At 38.1% G+C, this 19,363-nt stretch overlaps 1 protein-coding gene across 5 annotated transcripts in view; it reads left to right on the plus strand.

Annotated features, from left to right (window-relative positions):
* Positions 1 to 19,363, plus strand: part of HS3ST5 (heparan sulfate-glucosamine 3-sulfotransferase 5) — a 271,378-nt gene that overhangs the window by 225,325 nt on the left and 26,690 nt on the right. The window contains exon 1 of one of the 5 annotated variants that reach the window (XM_036074707.2): positions 11,803 to 11,885. The exons of the other annotated variants lie outside the window; for them this stretch is intronic. The gene's annotated coding sequence lies outside the window, so the exon portion shown is untranslated. Of the gene's footprint in view, positions 1 to 11,802; positions 11,886 to 19,363 lie in introns of those variants that run through there. 5 annotated transcript variants of the gene reach the window in all.

The following is a 19,363-nucleotide window of genomic DNA, read 5'->3' on the forward strand; positions in this document are numbered from 1 at the left end:
TTCACTTATTCTGGTAATTTTTATAGATTCCATCGTTCTCCATAATCCTGTTGTCTACAAGTAGAGACAGTTTTACCTTTGCGTTTTCAATCTGTGTTTTCTTTTTCTTGCTTTATTATCATGGCTAGAACTTCTCAAACAGTGATGAACAGGAAGGGTGAGAACAGACATCTTTGTCTTGTTCTTGATTTTATGGGGAAAGCATTAAATCTTTCATCATTAAGGATGATGTTAGCTATGGGTTTTTTGTAGATGAGCTTTATCAAGTTGAGAAAATTCCCTTCAGTTTCTCATTTGCTTGGATTTTCATCAGGATTGGATGTTGGATTTTGTCACATGCTTTTATACTATCTATTGAGGTGAACATATGGTTTTTCTTTTTTAGTCTATTACTATGATGAATCACATTACTTGATGTTCAAATGTTAAAAGTTTTTCATTCTTAGGATAAACCCCACTTGATCATGATGTATTTTTTTAATATTTTGCTATTTTTCTTCCTAAAAAGGCAGAAATTGAAACTCAAGAGAAGGGGAAAAAATAGCCAGGAAAATATGGTGTTTTCTTTCTAATTCCTTACTCAATTTTAGTCAGTAATTTGGGCATTGGAGAAGACTATAATTTATGTTTGCTGCCAATTACTTCTCAATATGATTTCTAACACAAGTCTTTTTGTGCAATTTCTGAGATGTGGTTAATGGAATTATTTTTAATATGCCATCTGCTAGTCTTCTAATTTTAGCACCAGTAACAGAAACTAAGATTTGGTAAAATACATAACAACCTTATAGAATTTGTATCTTACTTGTAACTTTTCCATGACAGAAATAATGTTCAAGTAGTTTTTCTGTTATTTTTAAGAATAGATGATTATATACTTTCTCAGAACCTTATCTTTATTTCCAACTTTCACAATATACCTGACATTTCATAATTATCATGAACAAGTGAATTCTTGCATAAGCTTCAACTATATTCAGGTATGAGCTTCAACTCTAAAGTAGCAAGGAATTTTTGTCAAAAGAAAAGTTTCAATTTCATCCTAAATATTCTCCCATACTATTTGGACATCTCTTCTGGGCAGTCATTTTATCTAGAGTTGTCACACATGAGGACAACATTTTTTGTACTGAATAAAAGAGGTAGTTATAGGTAATATGTTTAAAATGTGGGTATAGGGGCGCCTGGGTGGCTCAGTCATTAAGCATCTGCCTTTGGCTCAGGTCATGGTCCCAGAGTCCTGGGATCGAGCCCCGCATCCGGCTCCCTGCTCGGCGGGAAGCCTGCTTCTCCCTCTCCCGCTCCCCCTGCTTGTGTTCCCTCTCTTGCTATGTCTCTGTCAAATAAATAAAATCTTTAAAAAAATAAAAATAAATAAAATGTGGGTATATGTCCATTATATATAGCTTTGACTGTGCTGTTGTTCATGGAGAAATACAAATAGAACATATTACAAATGGAGAAGGATGAGTGTCTTTTATGCAAGTCTTTTTTTGTTTATTCAGTTCAAGGAACGTTTGGGGAATGCCAACTCCACACAGGGTTCTTTTGTTAATAGTATTTCTTAATTTGTTATCCCTCTCTTAAATGATGGTATTTTATCATTTCATTCGATAGGTCTATTTTAACAGAGAGATGGCTACTCTTAGATTAGTCATATGATGGATGATAATGTAATTTATTTCATTCAAGTAGGGAGAGTTTTTGCCTTTCTGGAAATCCCATTATCCTTAAAACTTTGCCCTAATTTCTTCTTCTTTTCATGAAATTACCTCCTTAGCTTAATTACAAGTGTAGTGTTTTCCCACAGGCAATATAATATCTACTTACCCTAAACACCCCAAAGTCAAGAAAACTTAGTGTTAAGTAAAATTGATTTGTTCAGTTCAGATCGAAAACAACATTACAGCTTACTGGTTAATCAATGTAAATTTTGCTAATGCCATAAGGAGGCAAGTCCATTTATAAAAGAACACGTGTGCAACCTATTTCATCAATCTGTCTCTTCTCTGCAATGTTAATTTGATCTCACTAAGGTAGTTTTGTAAGACAAGTAAGAATATTTTCTCAAAATATTCTAGTTGTATAACATGAGATGTGTCCAGATGAGGAAGGAGACGTGTGCAGGATTGTATAGAAACATCTGTTGACATGGAAACCTGCCTCTGTTTAGGAATTTAAAACCTGAGCAGCTAGTTCTAACACCAGATTTATATTCTCATCCTAAGGAAAATGGGGACAGTAGTGATTAGAAGAACAAGGAATCTACACTCTTCACCGAATTTAATTCTTGAAAATTATGTCTAAGCTGACAATAATATTTCTTCACAGGGGAAAATGTTATTGTGGTTACATTTCCCGATCAAATGAATGTAAATAAAAAGCATGACCAGTATTATATCACAATAGCAAAGACACCACAAATGGAAACTTCGATCAGAAAAATAGTAAAATATGCTACCCTTTGTATAAGACAGAACAGATGGACCACTTACGAATCCCTCATGGATGACGACAGTCATACTTCGAAATACCAAACAATACCACTCTACCACGTGGCCGCCTACAGTAGCAATGCCAGCTAACACATGCTTTAGTTAAAATTTTACTAAAATTTCTTTGGCTCAGAATTCAGGAAGACTTTTGAGGGATTGTGTGGCTTTTTCAGCTCTCCTAAAGCTATCCATAGACATCTGGGTCGCTGCCTCCTTTTTCCTAGAGTATTTTTCCCTCTGCTAAGCAAAACTTTTCATTCCCAATTATCCTATTAACCTTAAAGTCACCTCAACATAATAATGTAGCCACTGTTAACAGCTATGACAGTGGTTCACTCTTCACTGGGAGGCCATAAAAAAAATTCACCAGGTCTGAAGCACAAACTTTTTAGGCTTTTCCTACGGAGGTTTGTGGAGCATTGAACGTGCTTTTAGGAATTGAGGGGGTGAGAGGTATCGCAGAGCACAAGTACTGGCTACAAAATCTGTCAAGAGTTTTAAGTGAATGGATGAAGGGTGCCAAAAACTGAGGCTTTCATTAAGCCTGAATTGAGGAGGAGGATATTCAAAGCCACAAAAATGTCCTGTGATGTACCCTTAATCCTTGGATAATTTGGACCAAAAGTATTCTCCTGTTCCTTTGCATTTGGTCCCGCATCCTAGTTATTCAGAACTTTCTAAGGAAAGGTAAAGAAGTCAGGTGGGCCTTTGGGAGAGCTGCATTAACTTTTCAAGACCACCACCTGCATCATTCATGCCTAACAGAGAGCTGAACAAAATCAAGTCAAGTGTCAGGATAAAATCAGTTCCGTTCAAGTGGTGCCAAGAGTGGCTTTTGAGAGGAGGTGAAGTGTAGGATTCTGCAGGGTCCAAGAGAGTCTAGGGAACTAGGACCAGTCCTGGAAAAACCCCAAACTGAACAAATTGGAAAAAATGCAGAGTAAAATGGCTACAGGGGACCCAGACTCGAGTGACCCAGCACTACTGATGTAAACATTTACTGATGCTCAGAAAAGGAGATGATGAGTGTGATTTGTAGCTCTCAGGGCTTAAACTCAACCTATAATTAGTCAACAGAGGTAAAAGGCAAAGAGTGTCCATTTGTCTGGAAATCTGAATGTGCATAGTTCCTTAGCTGTTAGTACTTTTTCCAAATACACCACCCAGACTAGTTATCAGAGGAAGGGAGTACAATTCCAAGCTTTTTCACTTGCTTGTCATAGGATTTTTAGAACTTATACAAATCTCTGTGGTTTAAGCATTTTTAAAATGCAAGTCAAATGCTTCTCTCCTTTGGATCTCAGGATTGTTTTAAATATCAAAGGGGATACAATGTGTAGGAGTGCTTTGGAAATTAGAGCACTAGATAAGATGCTAAGAATATAGTCAATCAAGCAGTAAGGAATTGCTGACTGTTCTCTGACGTCAGCTAGGGGCTGTGGAATTAAGTTCACAGATGCGGACACCATTCACAGTCCATTTTCATGAGTTTTTTTTATATCCCCCTACCACCTATACTATTATTTACTTATATTTTTTTCGTAAATCAGGTTACTTTTTGATTCCTTTTGTGATTACTTAAGTCTCACCCTAAAAGTAATGTTCATTATTTTTCAGAGGTTGGTGTGCTTCTTATATAATTGTAATACGTATTAAAATAAAGGCATACTTATTAAAAAAATTTAAGTTCCCCCTATATCTTGCTTTAACACACATTGCTAGAGAAGAAAGTCTTAAAACTCAGGCAAGAGGTTGAAACTGAACAAAGTAAAAAATGGAAGCTCTCAAAGGTTTTGGCAATTGTTATTTGAGCCTTTTTCAAATATAATTGGTCTCTTCCTAAAAAGTGTGGTATTGATTTTTAACTTACAGTGAGTTGGAATTTTATTTTGAAATATCTTTACCATAACTAAGTCATCGGAAGTGTAGAGTTCCAAGAAACATTTTTATTTGGGTTTTTTAAATTCTGTCTTGGTCCAGCAACTTCTGTTCCCCAGAAGAAGGGCGCACTGTCATAATCTGCAGTTCAGAAGGGTGGGCTTTTCTGGAATGCATGCTTCCAAAGCCCGATTTTAAATTTCTTTACACAGTCCTGGCTGTAGTTCCCCATGCTGGCATTATGATGTAATTTAATGATAGAATTTGAAATAGGGTTATATCATGTGACTGTTTGGCACAAGCATTCAATCCAAGAAACTGAGCGTTCTAAAAGGGGAAACCAAGACCGTGTAAATCCATTCAAGCCAGAGTGCCTCACTCTTCCTTCCTAGGGTATAATTACTGTCATCAAGGTTTATTACCACCTTTCAAATTACCCGGGTTGGCACCATCCTCCATCACTACAGGATTCCTCCTAGGCTCCCAAGGCGTCCAGAACCCAACCCCACCCTGCCCAAAATGTGTGCAACACCAGTCGTCATGCTCCAGAGGGTAGGGGTGAGGAGACAAACGGTAGCAGGCCCTAGAGATCTACAGATCTGCTCCCATTTCGGCACCAAATGTAGGGTTCCAGAACCAGCTTATGTGCCAAGAGAACGCCTGATGTCCTGAGGTGGAATGGGTTATGTGCAACCATTTCTAAGCTGGGAGTTCAATAATATATACCAGGACGGGCAGGCAGTACAGGAAATGCTACAGTAAATACACAGTCTTTTTGATTGAAGGTATTTTTGGAGCCTTTGATATACCATTAGGCACTATAAATCACTAAGATGGGATGTGTCATTCCTCAAGCTGATTTTACAACATACTTCTTTTTTAGGGAGTATCTGAGGAGACCAGTGTCCCAAGGGAGCACTGCTCTAAAAAAAAAAAAAAAATCATTGCTATTTGGGGATAATATAAAAATAATGCAATATAATATCGGAGGTTACCTCTTCATATATTTTTAAAATATGTTACTTTTGTGCTTTGGAATTGCCCTAGATATATCGTAAACCTTTGTGAGTCTCTGCTTATTCAGCTTAATAACCTCTTTCTTTGTGGCTTCTGAATAATGTAAGAATTTTATTCATTATTTAGAAATCTGAGTAGCTACAGTAATGAAGTAGATATTAGATTTAATCGCGACTGCCAAACTGCAGAGCCTTCCAATCTCGTATGGCATCAAACCTAACTGGATTTTCATGCTAGCTTAAAAAAAAAAAAAAAGAAAGGGGCGCCTGGGTGGCTCAGTTGGTTAAGCGACTGCCTTCGGCTCAGGTCATGATCCTGGAGTCCCTGGATCGAGTCCCGCATCGGGCTCCCTGCTCGGCAGGGGGTCTGCTTCTCCTTCTGACCCTCCCCCCTCTCATGTACTCGCTCTCTCTCATTCTCTCTCTCTCAAATAAATAAATAAAATCTTTAAAAAAAAAAAAAAGAAAGAAAGAATTCACTTTCAAAAGTTAGAGAAAACACTTTGCCAATTGCTAGTTACCCTGGATGTGACTTTTAGCTTATAGAAAGGCACAGATTAATTGTTTTCAATCCAAATGCTAAGACTCTTAGCTAACATTTTAATTTTAAACAAATCTTACTCTCCATCTTGTGCACGAGACCCTACCTACAAAGCAGTAAGGCTTGTAACGGCTGTCGGCATGGTGTCAACTTTAGAAGCCATATACTATATATGTTTTGGAACTAAATATTTCTTCTTCCCATTGACTCTTGACCCCCTCAGAACAACTGTCGCCTCCTTCAAACACTTTCACTAAGTAAAAAGTCAATTGGCTGTAAGTGGTGATGAAGAAGATGTCGTGTGATTAATGCTACAGTTTAGGTTATTGTGATTAGTCACAGGAAAAACAGTTAAACTTCCTCCCCAAGAAACATGGTATGTTAACAGCAAATGGTCTGCCTGAAGCCCAATAGTAAGAAATAGTTGGGCAGTGTTAAAAGCTGCCTATTGATTTGTGCCCCGACTGAAAGCCATGCGCTGATGTAAATGAAAATGTGTCAAGAGTTGATATCGATTTTTTTTAAATCAGACCATCTCTGGGGAAATACTGCTAGCCATACTACTGCTCTTGTCTATGAGTGAAATAAGGTTCCTTTCCACAAGACTACACATGTCCAGACATCAAATTTTCCTCTTTAACTGAGGTAGGGTAGGATGCTAGTCCATCGTCTGCAATCTCTGCTTGGAAAAAAAATGGCCCGGAGTCCCTATATCCAGGAATAAAATAAGAAAGAGAATATAAAGTTTAAGAGGGATGTGTATGTGGGAAAGTGTGGGGATCCATGCACACCTACCTACCAATTAGCGTGTTTGTATAGGGCTCATAACATACACATATGCTAAAGCTAGGAATTTTTACCCCATGTGTCCCAAAAGAAATCATTTCAGAAGGATATGTTTATTTTTAGAAAATTCTATTCAAAGATAACCATAATATAGGGTAGGAAGTGAAATCTATTAGGGTATGAACCATGAAGTTGGGGCTTTTCCTCTTCTTCAACGGCCAGTAGGAAAACTAGACACACACACACACACACACACACACACACCCCAACCCCGTAGGAATAACTTCCTGAGCTATGCTTTATTCATAGACCATAGTTCTTGTAAATATTGATGAACAATATAAGAAAAGGCCAAGAGTCATAATAATCATGCAGCTTTGGGTCAGATCTGTGGGGGTTTCAGCTAAGGCTGCACTTCATGATCCAGCTGGGGTAGGGCATGGACTCTAATATTGGGCAATTAAAATGGAAAATTAGTATGGAAGAGGAGAGAGGTCATCGTCAGCCAATATATGTGGATTATTTGGAATCAACTATTGGGATTAGAGAAAACCCTAATAAACTGATAAGGGAAAGGCCATTCCCTCCATGGTAGCTTAAAGAGCTAAATCCACTTAGTTTGATTCACTGGCCTTAGGCACAGACATGTGATAAAAAAAAAATCCACATCGCAAATTGATTAACTTTTGCTGATTACTCAACGACCTTTGAAATATTCTAGATTTTACGATCTTTATACTTTGCCTTTGAGATTAAAGGAACAACAATAGTCTGAAATAGACTTTAGGGGAATGAGAATTATTATGAGGAGATCATTCTGTACTCAATGTCCTGCATTAAAATTTAGGAATGTGTAATTACTCTGCTAGTAACAAATGATCTAAGTAGATGGAACTTTGCAACTTAGGCCCCTGTCTTAAAACAGTTAAAATTAATCTCTAGCTCTTGAAACAGGAGGCTTGCTGGACCTGTAGCTTAACTAAGAAACTGAGGCTTATGGCTGATCCTCCGGGGTTCCCTTGAAGAGGCTCCAAGCGCAGCCCTCCGTGCAGCTGGGAAAACCAGTGTAGACCCAGAGATCTTTGCCCATGGTGGTTCGAGACCAGCTCTTGACTGTTCTGCCTCCTGCCATTCCTATTCTTGTCTTGTATTGTTATTTAACCTTGGGTATATGTTTATTAAGTTATCTCTGACAGCACAGTAAGCTCAATAAAGACAGACACCATGCATCATAGTTCATTGTACTGCCGGCAATGCATCACTTCATTACTGCTCGAGGAAAAAATCTACAAATACACATGCATACATACATATGCTGACACATGTGTATCTGTGCATAGATTTATTTAAATATGTGTGTAAAATGCAAGATGAGCTAGCCATCCCTGTGACATTAAATTACCTAGCCACTTTTTACATTTGAAATTAAAAAGCTATATGCATACCAAGGGCCTTACACAGTTATGCATTCTAGGATAAGCTTAAATCAACTCAGAAAATATTATTCAGAATGAAAAATGTGCTTCCTTTCTTGTGGTTTATATAGCTGCTTAATGTACACATTCACCAAGTAATTCTAAGATGCCTTTCTCTCATGCTCAGGCATATAAATATCACTTTCAAATATATATACTTGAGACAATAACGTAAAATGGTTTGAGAGTGGCTATAAAGTCTGGAAACATAGATAATATTAATTTATTATCTATATGTGATATAATATCAATAAATCATTTATTATATGTTTGCCTGTTTTCAGATTTAGTGGCCACCCGGTATTTTCAAATATATGGGCTAAAAGTATGCATTTAACAAACTAATAGATCTTCTGATTTTGACTTCAGTTACCAAATTGAAGGGTTTTGTTTCGTTGATTTTTAAGTTTTAAGTTTCAAAGAAAAAAATTTAGCAGAAGACTGTCACAGCCGAAAACTTCCAGATTAAGCAAAAGGTCATAACTTTATCATACCACCTTGAATGTTTTAGGATGTTCTTCACTCAGAAAAAAAAATCTGAGTTGACAGCGTATGTTAATATTTACTTCCCATACTTTCCTTCCAGAGACTGTCTGCTTTGTCAAGTACACGTGAAAGGGGCAGACAAGTAAATGTCTATACATAAGTCATGTGTTTTTTGTTTGTAGAAAAGAAATAGAAAAAAATCTACATGGATAAACCTAAAATAAGAATGAATTATTTGCCAGCCCACAAAATTTTGTCACTGCTCTTTTTTTGGTCCACTGGGGAGAGAGTTAGTTTTAAAAATCTGTATTTAAATTTTGAGTGGGGAATTAAAAGTCTGACATGGGCAACAGAAAAGAATGAGAACGTGTATTATACTCTGATAAAAAGAAAACATACAAGGAAGGAAAGCTAAGGACATTCGCCTCCCCCTTCACATCCCCCACAACTACCACCCCCAAAATATTTCTGATTACTTCAATTCAAAGGGTACATATTTTCCTGACAAGATCGGGAGCTTTCAGGGTGGTATGGCCGTAGACCAGAAGGTACTTATTTTCCAAAGCACAAAATACACTGCAAATATAGTTCTATGTGGAATTTTCAGATATTCATGCCACAGTATTTGACAAGAATAGAAGCAAACAAGAAATATGTAATGCAGTACTCATAATTTGAACACATCTGAAAGTCTGTGGAAATGACCATGAATCACAATATACTATATAAAGGATGCTAAATATCCAGTATTTCCTTTCCTAGTAGTAATGCTTTGTGTTATACATATGATTTAATATTACTGGGAAAAAGTTTTTAAATGAGTTTTGCATTTTACATGCCTTAGAACAGTAAATCAAATATATCCTAATAATAAAGGTAACCTTTTTTCTTAAGTACATCTACGTAGAATCAAGCCTTCCAAAGATTCCTTTAACTGGTAATATATTAGTATTCATAATTTAACATTTTTATTCTGCACATCCTGCTAAATAGAATTAAACAATCTAATATTCAGTTACTTATATATCTATATACAGATATTTATTTTATATCAGTAAGTAGTGATCCATTAATATGATAGGCTATTTCAGGTGGTAAAAATCTTAATCTTTTTACTTTGTATTACTCAGGAAGAAAAGTAATCAGGAAGCTAGATGAAGTTCTATTTTTCCCCCTTTTAATACACCAAAGAAATTGAGTTCAGTGAAGCACATTATGCCTTTCTCTATCAGGTGCATATTTACATTTGCATTGCTAAATTATTTACCATAAATACATTTTTAACTCTAGCAAACCTTAAAATAATAAAGTTCCATTTTCAGCCTTTATACAAACATGCAAATGTTAATGTTACTAAGGAATATACTTAAAATTACAGAGCATTTTTATTCATTATTCTATTGCCCCTGCTGTGATAGTCAAGTCTCCCAACAATTTTGGAGTATTAGGGGGCCCCCTAGTGGCACCTATATTCCTAGTAAATTTACAAACTAAAGAATAAAGTTCTTTTCCTTAGAAACTAACTACTTGGACCATTCTGGTACCTAAACATATTTTGCTGACATTTTCCCCCAGTCTTTAAATCCAAGTGGACTCTTTTTTGCGTCCCACATATGCTGTGTACATTTCTGGCCTCAAAAATATAATCTAATAATTCTCATCCCCAGTTATTCAAATGCACAACTGCTAAAAATCTCTTCTCATTTTTTCTCATCTTGTACAACCTGTATAATCTTAGTCATCTCGGAACATGAAAAACATTTTCATGGGAAATAAAATTCCTATATTAAATGATGAAAACACACATCCACCCGAATAGATGTATGTTTTAATATTATAGAGGTACAGAGGCATATCTTTCTTACACTTTCATCTAGCCGAAGAGGAAGATACACAAAACGATACCTAGACTACAGTATCATTGGGGCAGCCATAGAACATGCTTAGAGCTTTCTAATATTACTATTAAGTATGGTGAAGACTTGATGATGAGCTGAAGAGTGGTGTCCCCTTGGATCAAATGAGTACTTTGCAATAGTTTTGATGCCTTTCTGACCATATCCCCACAAAACCTCTATTCTAGCCTAGACCAATCCTCCTTGATAGGCAAGGGAAGGCTTCCTGGGGGTTATAATATTTCCACAGAATCTTAAAGGATGAGGCAAAATCAGTCTCAGAATTCTGGAGAGCATTCCTCACAGTGAGGACAACTTCAACAGGATATAGAGATGAAAATAGCATGCACGTGCCCTGGAAACTCTCCTATAAATGATTGGTATCATAGAAACACACAGCGAGAAGTGGGATCACAGGAGGTGCATCCAGAGGTGGCATAGGGCCAGCCAGATTATGCAAGGGTTTGGGGGCTCCACTAAGGGGTTGGAAATTTATCCTGAACACAGTGAAAAATGTTGTGAGATTATCAGATTTGATTTAGGAAGGGAGTCTAGGAGGATAGTAGGGGATAAATTTGAGGAGGAATAAGATCTAAGTCACAGTGAATGTTTGGTCCAGGCAGGAAATGATGAAAGCTAGTAGAGTAAGTTGTAAAAGTGCCTCTGCAATAAAGTGAGGTCATTTCTGGGCCACCGATGCCCCCAGCAACAGCGGAGTTGAGTGGACTCTGAGCAGAGGCCCCGGCCCCTCCCTGCCTCAGCTCGGCAGCCCGTCAGTTTTGTCTTTGGTCATTCGCCCCTTGCTCGTGGCGGGACCACCGCCTCCTGTTGTCTCTCCGAGAGTGAGCTCAAGCGAGCCTCTCACAGCCTTCAGCCCTAAGACACACATGCCTTGTGTAGTCTGAACTGGACTACTTTGGGTGGTGTGAAGCATGGAAAAGAACCGAGAAAGAGTTAGATCACAGACTGTGCATAATGGAGAGATGTTAGATGTTGGGCATAAAGGATGAAGAGATGGCCAGAATGACTCCTCGGTCTCCAGCCTCCAGCAGGGGACTGGAAGATGGAAGCGCTAATCACTGGTTTGTAGAGCCAATAAGAGAGAAGGAGCAAAAGTGAACTGTATCAGTCTTGCAGGGTGTGTAACAATAGGCCACATACTTAGCAGCTTAAAACAACACACATTTATTATCTCATCATTCCTTTGGGTCAGGAGCCTGAGCACGGCTTAGCTGGGCTCTCCAGTCTCGCCCGGCTGCAATCAAGGTGCCAGCCACAGCTTGGTTCTCCTCTGGAGACTCACCTAGGAAAGGGTAAGCTTTCCTGCCCATGAGATTATTGCCAGCCTTCAGTTTCTTGCAGCTGAGGGATCATGGTAACTTCCTTCTTCAAAGCCAGCAACAGAGACTTAGAGCAAGCCTGATAGCAAGACAGTCTTATACAACAAAACCACAAGAATGATATCCCATCATCTTCACTATATTCTTGTGGTTAGAAGCAAGTGATAGGTCCCACCCATATTCAGGTGGAAGGGATTGTACAATGGCACAAACATCAGGGACCAGAGATCATGGGAGCCACCCCAATATGTCCATCACATGAGCCTTATTATAAAGTTTAAAAATGTGAGATTTCTGGGTATCTTTACTTCAAACTGCCAATTCAAGGAAATTCCATTATATTACAACTTTGACCATTATTACACTGGCTTAGGATCATGAGAATAAGAATATATATCCTGAAAGTAGGCACCATGGGGGGGAAGGGGGGAGGAAAAACTCTATTCTTTCTGATCTTCAGCATCCATTCAGGAGGGGTTATATTGTATATCTAATAAAAATTTGGTCTTCAGGGTTTCGTATGCCTCTGAAAAACCTCAGTTCATTGTTTGGAAAGTATAAATGAGCAAAATCTAGGAACACCTCCTACCAAATGATATTACATAGGATTGTTGCTAGTTGCTTCCTGTCCACTCTGAAGTTTGGTTGACCTGAATATTTCGTGAAACATTAGAACTGACTTTAAATCCTTTCTTTGGGCACCTCTTTCTTGAACTTCCCCTCAAAAAACCATGACTTTTTGAAAACTAGAGACAGTCCTAAAATGCCTTATATTATACTTCTTCCAACTTCTAATTATCTTTTCTTCAAAATACCTGCTCTACTCACCCTTCTTCTCCATTCACACCTCTACCTAGGGTGAGCTGTTATGCATCATGTCTGGATAAATCAGCATCAGCCTCTTGCCTGCTGTCCTTATTCTAACATTTCCTCCCCTCTCTGTCAGTGCTATTCCAGACTGATTTTTGCTTCTATATAAACAACTTCTAACAAGCAGGGTTTTTTCCAACCATTTGTGCTGCTGCTGTGTTTCCTACACTACCATCTATATACACTCATGTCTGGCTTTTTCAAAGATCTGTCATCTAATACACCTTCCATTCAATCTTACTTCCATTCTTCAGTACAAGCCATCTTTACCCCTCCAAATAATGCCCTTATGGTCACTACACAAGGCACGCTTGTTTCTGTTTCCTTATCACTGCTCATATTGTGCCCCCAGCTTGGATCATTCATACCCTCTCATCATGCATACCCTAAGTACAATGAATAGACATCAAACGACAGGGAGTCCAGGTAAAGAATGAGGGAAAAGCCAGCTGTATATAATAGAGAAAAAAAAAAAAGAAAGACAAAACAAATGTACATCATAACTCAGAAGGTAGTGGACAAGGCAGAGCCAGAAGTTTAGAAAAAGGTGGGTATAATGAGCAATGATGTTATCACATCCTAGAAGTCAAAACCAATCCCCAGAGCCAAGCCAGCTTGGTTAGCCTGGACAAATGTAAATATCGAGAGTCAAAATGAGCAGAAAGGGGCAAACAAAAAGTACCAAGAAAACAAAATCCCAGAGGAGAAGAGAGGTCATGTGCAAGGAGTTATTCAGGCTCTGTAGGGATAGGGTAAGAGAGTAGGTAGATGCACATTCACCTGCTTGATAAGACAACAGCTTGGTAAGAGATGCAGTATTCTGCATGAGACTCAGAACCTCCCATGACACAGTGTACTTCCTATGCAGGCAGCTAGGTGCATGTGGAGGATCATGGTCTTTAAAGCCGGTCAGTCTTGGGTTCAAATTCCTTTTCCATCATTTGTTAGCTGTGTGGCCTTGGACCAGTTATTGAACTTCCTCAAGCCTTAGTTCACTTATCAGCAAAATGTGAATGATTATACCAATCTTATGGTTTTATAAAGATTAAATATGTATATTAAATGTACATATATATGAAATATCTGACATCTAGCAAGTATATACATATTTATTTTTATTTGCCTTCTGCCAAAACCAGAATGGCTACCAAATCCTATCTGAGATCTGCAGGACCTTCTCTAAGCTCTTGCGATCCATTCAGCCAGCCTCACACATTGTGCCATTTGTCACAGAATGCTCTGTGGGTTCTCTAAGTTTCAATTATTTAAGCTAATTTCCCCAATGATATTATGAATTCCTTGAGGAGAAGCTTCCCACTGCTAAGCTCATTATAAAGACTCAGACAGCAGTTGCTATTACAATGCACTTCAAGGCCCCACTTCATTTATTCATTCATTCAACAACTATTTATTGAGCACCCACTATGTGTGATGCGTTAACAAGAATAAAGGCTTGGCTTCCTGGAGTGAGGCATGGGTTACATCACCATGGCATGGATTAGATCTTAAAAACGGAAGGACCTACGAGACTGTCTAGCCCAACTCTCTTAATTTTACAAAGGTGTGATTGAGAATCAAAGAGAGGACACTTGGCTTTTAATTTCTTCTTCACTAACCACTTCTTTGCCTATTAAGTCATTGTAGTTTTGAAAAATAAAGAGAAAACTCTAGGATGTTTTTTAACTGAGTAAGAGTTTGCAAGTAAATTGTTTTGCTGTCTGCCATGTTACTGTGTCAATGAGCCCATTCCTCTCAGAACACTGCCAGCAAATTTGCATGGCATAACCTACACAGATCTACCAGAAAACTGACAAGAGCTCTCTGAGGCTGCTGTGCTCTGGCTTCTTTGCTTTTACCCCAGTGTGCAGGAAAAAAAAAAAATCCATCACAGAAACAGAGGCAATTCCAGAAATATGCAAAGACATTTTCTACTTTCTTTGCTGGGGAGGACCAAGATGGTGGCTTCCTCCAGTGGTCAATCTAGCTAAGTATATTTGAAAAGACATATCTAAGCATTTATAGAGAGAGAGACCTTTGAATCAATAATATGGGACTGGCATCTGAAGACTTGGTGGCTTCAATCAAACTGTTTGTTCAACTGCCTTCAATACTTGATCCACAAACTTATTTCAAGATTAGAATGCCAAGGTGAAGATTAACACCTCTCGTACAGTGGGGCTAATGAGACATGACTTACTAATCCTACAAGAAAATCTTAATTAGGCATTGGAGCACTGCTTATTTCATTGTTAAATACTACCCAATCCCTGAAGAATTGGAAAATAAATAAGGACTAAAATAGAAAGTGGTGTTATAATTAGGGCCCCTGAAATGAAAACAATACTTATTTTCTCCCACATGGGAAGTATTTGTGACTTGTTTCCCCTAAATAACTCAGTATTAGCATTTGTAACAAAAATTTGACACAAACATTCTTGAAATTGCTAGACATGTGGACATTAGGGAAATAACAGATTATGATTCAACAGAACTCCAGTTTTTTGCTGACTTTCAGCTGCAGCAATGTTCATTGTGTCCAGGTTAATTAGCAAGATGACTCATTATTTACTTCTTGTTCATTTAGTAGTTTCATCCTAGTAAGAGACACCAAAGTTTCGTAGTGCAAGTACACGTCTTTTCAAACTGCTTCTTTTTATTTCATGGGCACTTTTTTCAGTCTGTCCATTGTACCCAAAAGGGAAGTGGGGAACAGGAGGAGTAGGGCTGCAACGTAAAGGGATAGTAGACATTTCCTCCTGTGTCCCAAACAAAATGGTAGAACATAGCATACCCATGGTAATATGCATGAGTACCAAGTTTTCCCATAATATGTGATGTTCTAAATTTTGTTTTCATGAGTAGATTCACGATGAGAATAGAAAGGAAGAAAGGGAGGAGAGAAGGAGAGCAGAGGGGAGGGAGAAGTGTTGGGACATTCATTTAACCACTTTAGAATAAGTCTCCTTGCTGAGATCTAGGTGGGAAAAATGTTGGCATTTTACATACAATTACTTACAAAGTAGACTAATAAGCCAGGTTGTCAGATTGTGTCAATCACATCTAAACAACAATAAGCAAATTGCCTTACACAGATGGAAAATGTGTAAGATGCACAGATCTCCTATGTAAACGACCTCAACTAGGATCTATTGATTAATTTTGTCTTATCTATTCTGTTTAAAAGCATAGCCTACATTCTTTTCACCTTCTTTTTTGAAAGAGAAAAATCATTAAAGCCTAATCCTCACATTTCAAAAGCTTCAAGCTTTCACAGGTCTCCTAATCTTTAACAGAAGGGGAATTGTACAAGTACAGAGTTCCCAAAAAGTGTCAATAACTCTCTCTCCATTACTGGAGTTTCAGAACTATAGCAAGTGGACCCCCAATATAAAGTTTTGGGGAGTCAATTTAGCAGTTATTCTGGTTATTGTTATATTAGATAAAATTATTAAGAGAAAGGTTATTTTCTCTTCACTCATACTAAACCCGAAAAGTTGTGTTTTAAAGAGAATATTCTGGGGGCACCTGGGTGGCTCAGTTGGTTAAGCTTCCAACTCTTGATTTCGGCTCAAGTCTTCATCTCAGGGTCATGAGATCCAACCCCGCATCAGGCTCTGTGCTAGGTGTGAAACCTGCTTAAGGTTCTCTCTCTCCCTCCTCCAACCCCCCAAATAAGTGAATAGAATAGAATAGAATAGAATAGAATAGAATAGAATAGAATAGAATATTCTGAAGAATAAGAAATTAGATGGTAAAGCTAAGGTCATGAAGTTGACCAGTTGCTTCCCTCTGCTCATGCCTCAAATAATACCTCTTGCCCCAGCTATAATGAACAGGTGTTCTTATTCATAAGTAATCATGGATTATCATAGGGGAAGCAATCAGAATATTTGGAAACAATATAGAAGACACATACAGCCTAATCACTTCTTAGCTGTATGATGTTTGATCAGTTTAAGTTAACTTCTCTGAGTTCCACATTTCAAAGTGGGGGGTGCTAATAATACCTAGTAAGTTTGCTATGAGAATTTTAAGACCTAATATATGTGAGAGGAGTGCTCCGTAAAATACCAACCAACAAATAAATGCACAAAAGGGACCAGGACAAGAAAGAATGAGGGTAATCCATGAAAATCCATCACTGCTATTTTTCAAATAGCTGAAAGCACATATTCTCTTCTGCACAGATGAGGAGCAGCAAGATAAGCACTACTGGCTTGGAAGGGTCATCTGAACAGGAGGGAAAGATGTCATTTACTCTTGTAAATCCACATATGCCTAGATGCTATTGTCAGAAAAAAAAAAAAACATTAAAGGATTAATGTAATGGTTGACTAAGAAGAATGTTTTAAACTTACCTCCCTATTGCTTCCCAACTTGCCTCCCCCTCTCTGTATGGTAGAGTCGAAATCTCGCTACTCTGAATCAGATGTATAGTCTAGTTTCAGTTCATTAGAATCATTAGATGTATAGTCTAGTTTCAGTTCATTCATTATTCATTAATGAATAAATGCATTATTCATTCATTCATTGGACCAGTGTTCATCGACTCCTCTAAGTGTCAGGTCCTGCCGAAACATAGCAGATACAGCAGTCTGCCTTGCACATGGCTTACATCTAGCAGGATCACTCAGCTTCTCCAGCTGGAGCTCTTCATCTGTGAAATGAAAGAAATGGGCATAATGCTCTCCACAGTCTCTTCCAGTTCTGGTATTCTGAGTCTTTTTTCTCTCTGTAAATTTTCTTTTTTTTTTTTTTATATTTTATTTATTTGAGAGAAAGCCCATGTGAGAGAGAGAGCATGAGCAGGGGAGATGGGCAGAGGGAGAGGGCCCTGCTGAGCAGGGAGCCCAGTACAGGACTCGATCCCAGGACCCTGGGAACACGACCTGAGCCAAAGGCAGCTGTTTAACCAACTGAACCACCCAGGTGCCCCTCTCTCTGTGGATTTTCATTCGTTATTCTTCTCCAAAGACTCAGAGTCTTCATGGTGAACTTTCCCTCTTCATTAAATTATGAAATAATTTATAAGTATATATGTGTGTGTATATATATATGTGTGTGTGTGTGTTCATGTAACACACATAAACATGTCAGTACATATATACACATATGTATATAGAATATAATCTATTTCCTAAATAGAATGCCTCCATTCAATTCATGCATCACATATTTTTTGAGATTCATTGAGGAAAGACACTGTGCAATTATTTGTGGAGGTATATATACACAGATAGGCATGTTGAACAGTCCCTGTCCTCTAAGCACTTACTTTGTAAAGAAGAGATAAAATATATTCACAAATAATAAGATATCAGAATCCTATCTTTAGAAAAAAAAAAAATCTTTTTAGTTGATAGGACCAGAGAAGGCTTCTTATAGACAGTGGAGCTAACATGAGCCTGGAAGAAGAATAAGCAAAATGAAAGATAAGGAAATAGTATGAGCAGAGGAAGAGAATAAGGACAGGGTTTCTGAAAAAATACTGGCCATGATGGACATTTCGTGTGCGAAACACGAGAGAGAAGGTTCTGAGAGCACATTGAGGCCACATGTAACCACAAGGCCAAGTTCGGGCGCTGGAACTTTATGCTGTTGGCTAGCACTGCCTAATGCAAGCCATATATATAATTTTTAAACTTTAGTGGCCTCATTTAAAAAGATAAAATGAACAGGTGAAATTAATTTTAGTGATACATTTCCTTTTACCCAGTACAAGCAAAATATCTTCTTTTTTAAAAAAAGATTTTATTTATTTATTCATGAGAGACAGAGAGAGAGGCAGAGGCAGAGGGAGAAGCAGGCTCCCCGTGGAGCAGGGAGCCCGATGTGGGACTAGATCCCAGGACCCTGGGATCACAACCTGAGCTGAAGGCAGACACTTAACCCACCGAGACATCCAGGAGCCCAAGGAAAATATCTTCTTAACACATAAACAAGAGAAAACATTATTAGTGAGATATTTTGTATTCTTTTTATACTATGTATGCCTTTGAAACCCATGGGTATTTAACACTTTCATCACATCTCACGTTGTGTCTTTATGGCTCTTGACCAGTGACTGTCACACTGTGCCGTATAGCTTTAGGCTTCAGGGAGACATTGCTGGGTTTTGAGATGGAGAGTGGCTCAGTTAAAGCAATTTTTTGGCAGCTGAATAAAGTTTTAGTATGTAGAGTGGACACAAGATGGGGAGATGATCCTGTTGAAATTATCTGGGTTTGAAGTGATTGGGGATGGACTGTGGTGGTCAACTCGCAGATTACACAAGTTTGAGAGAAATGTCAAGTCTACACAATCTAGTTGAAGAACACAGTAATGAGTAACAAGCCAATTCATACAGTTGAAGAAAAAGCAGATATATTCCTTTGCATCACCTGATGATCTTGCTTATCTCACTAGACCTGAGCCTCAATTTTACAGATGTGGATCATACATCTGTTAATGAACTGTGCCAGCTTTGGGTGTGTGTGTGTGTGTGTGCGTGCATATGGATAGTTGCTCTTAATGACAGTAATTTAGCAATAACATGGGGAAAGTGGACATTTACACAACAAAGAGCAAAAGCTTTGGAAACA

Source organism: Halichoerus grypus, chromosome 9 (assembly GCF_964656455.1).
Source record: "Halichoerus grypus chromosome 9, mHalGry1.hap1.1, whole genome shotgun sequence".
Taxonomy (NCBI): domain Eukaryota; kingdom Metazoa; phylum Chordata; class Mammalia; order Carnivora; family Phocidae; genus Halichoerus; species Halichoerus grypus.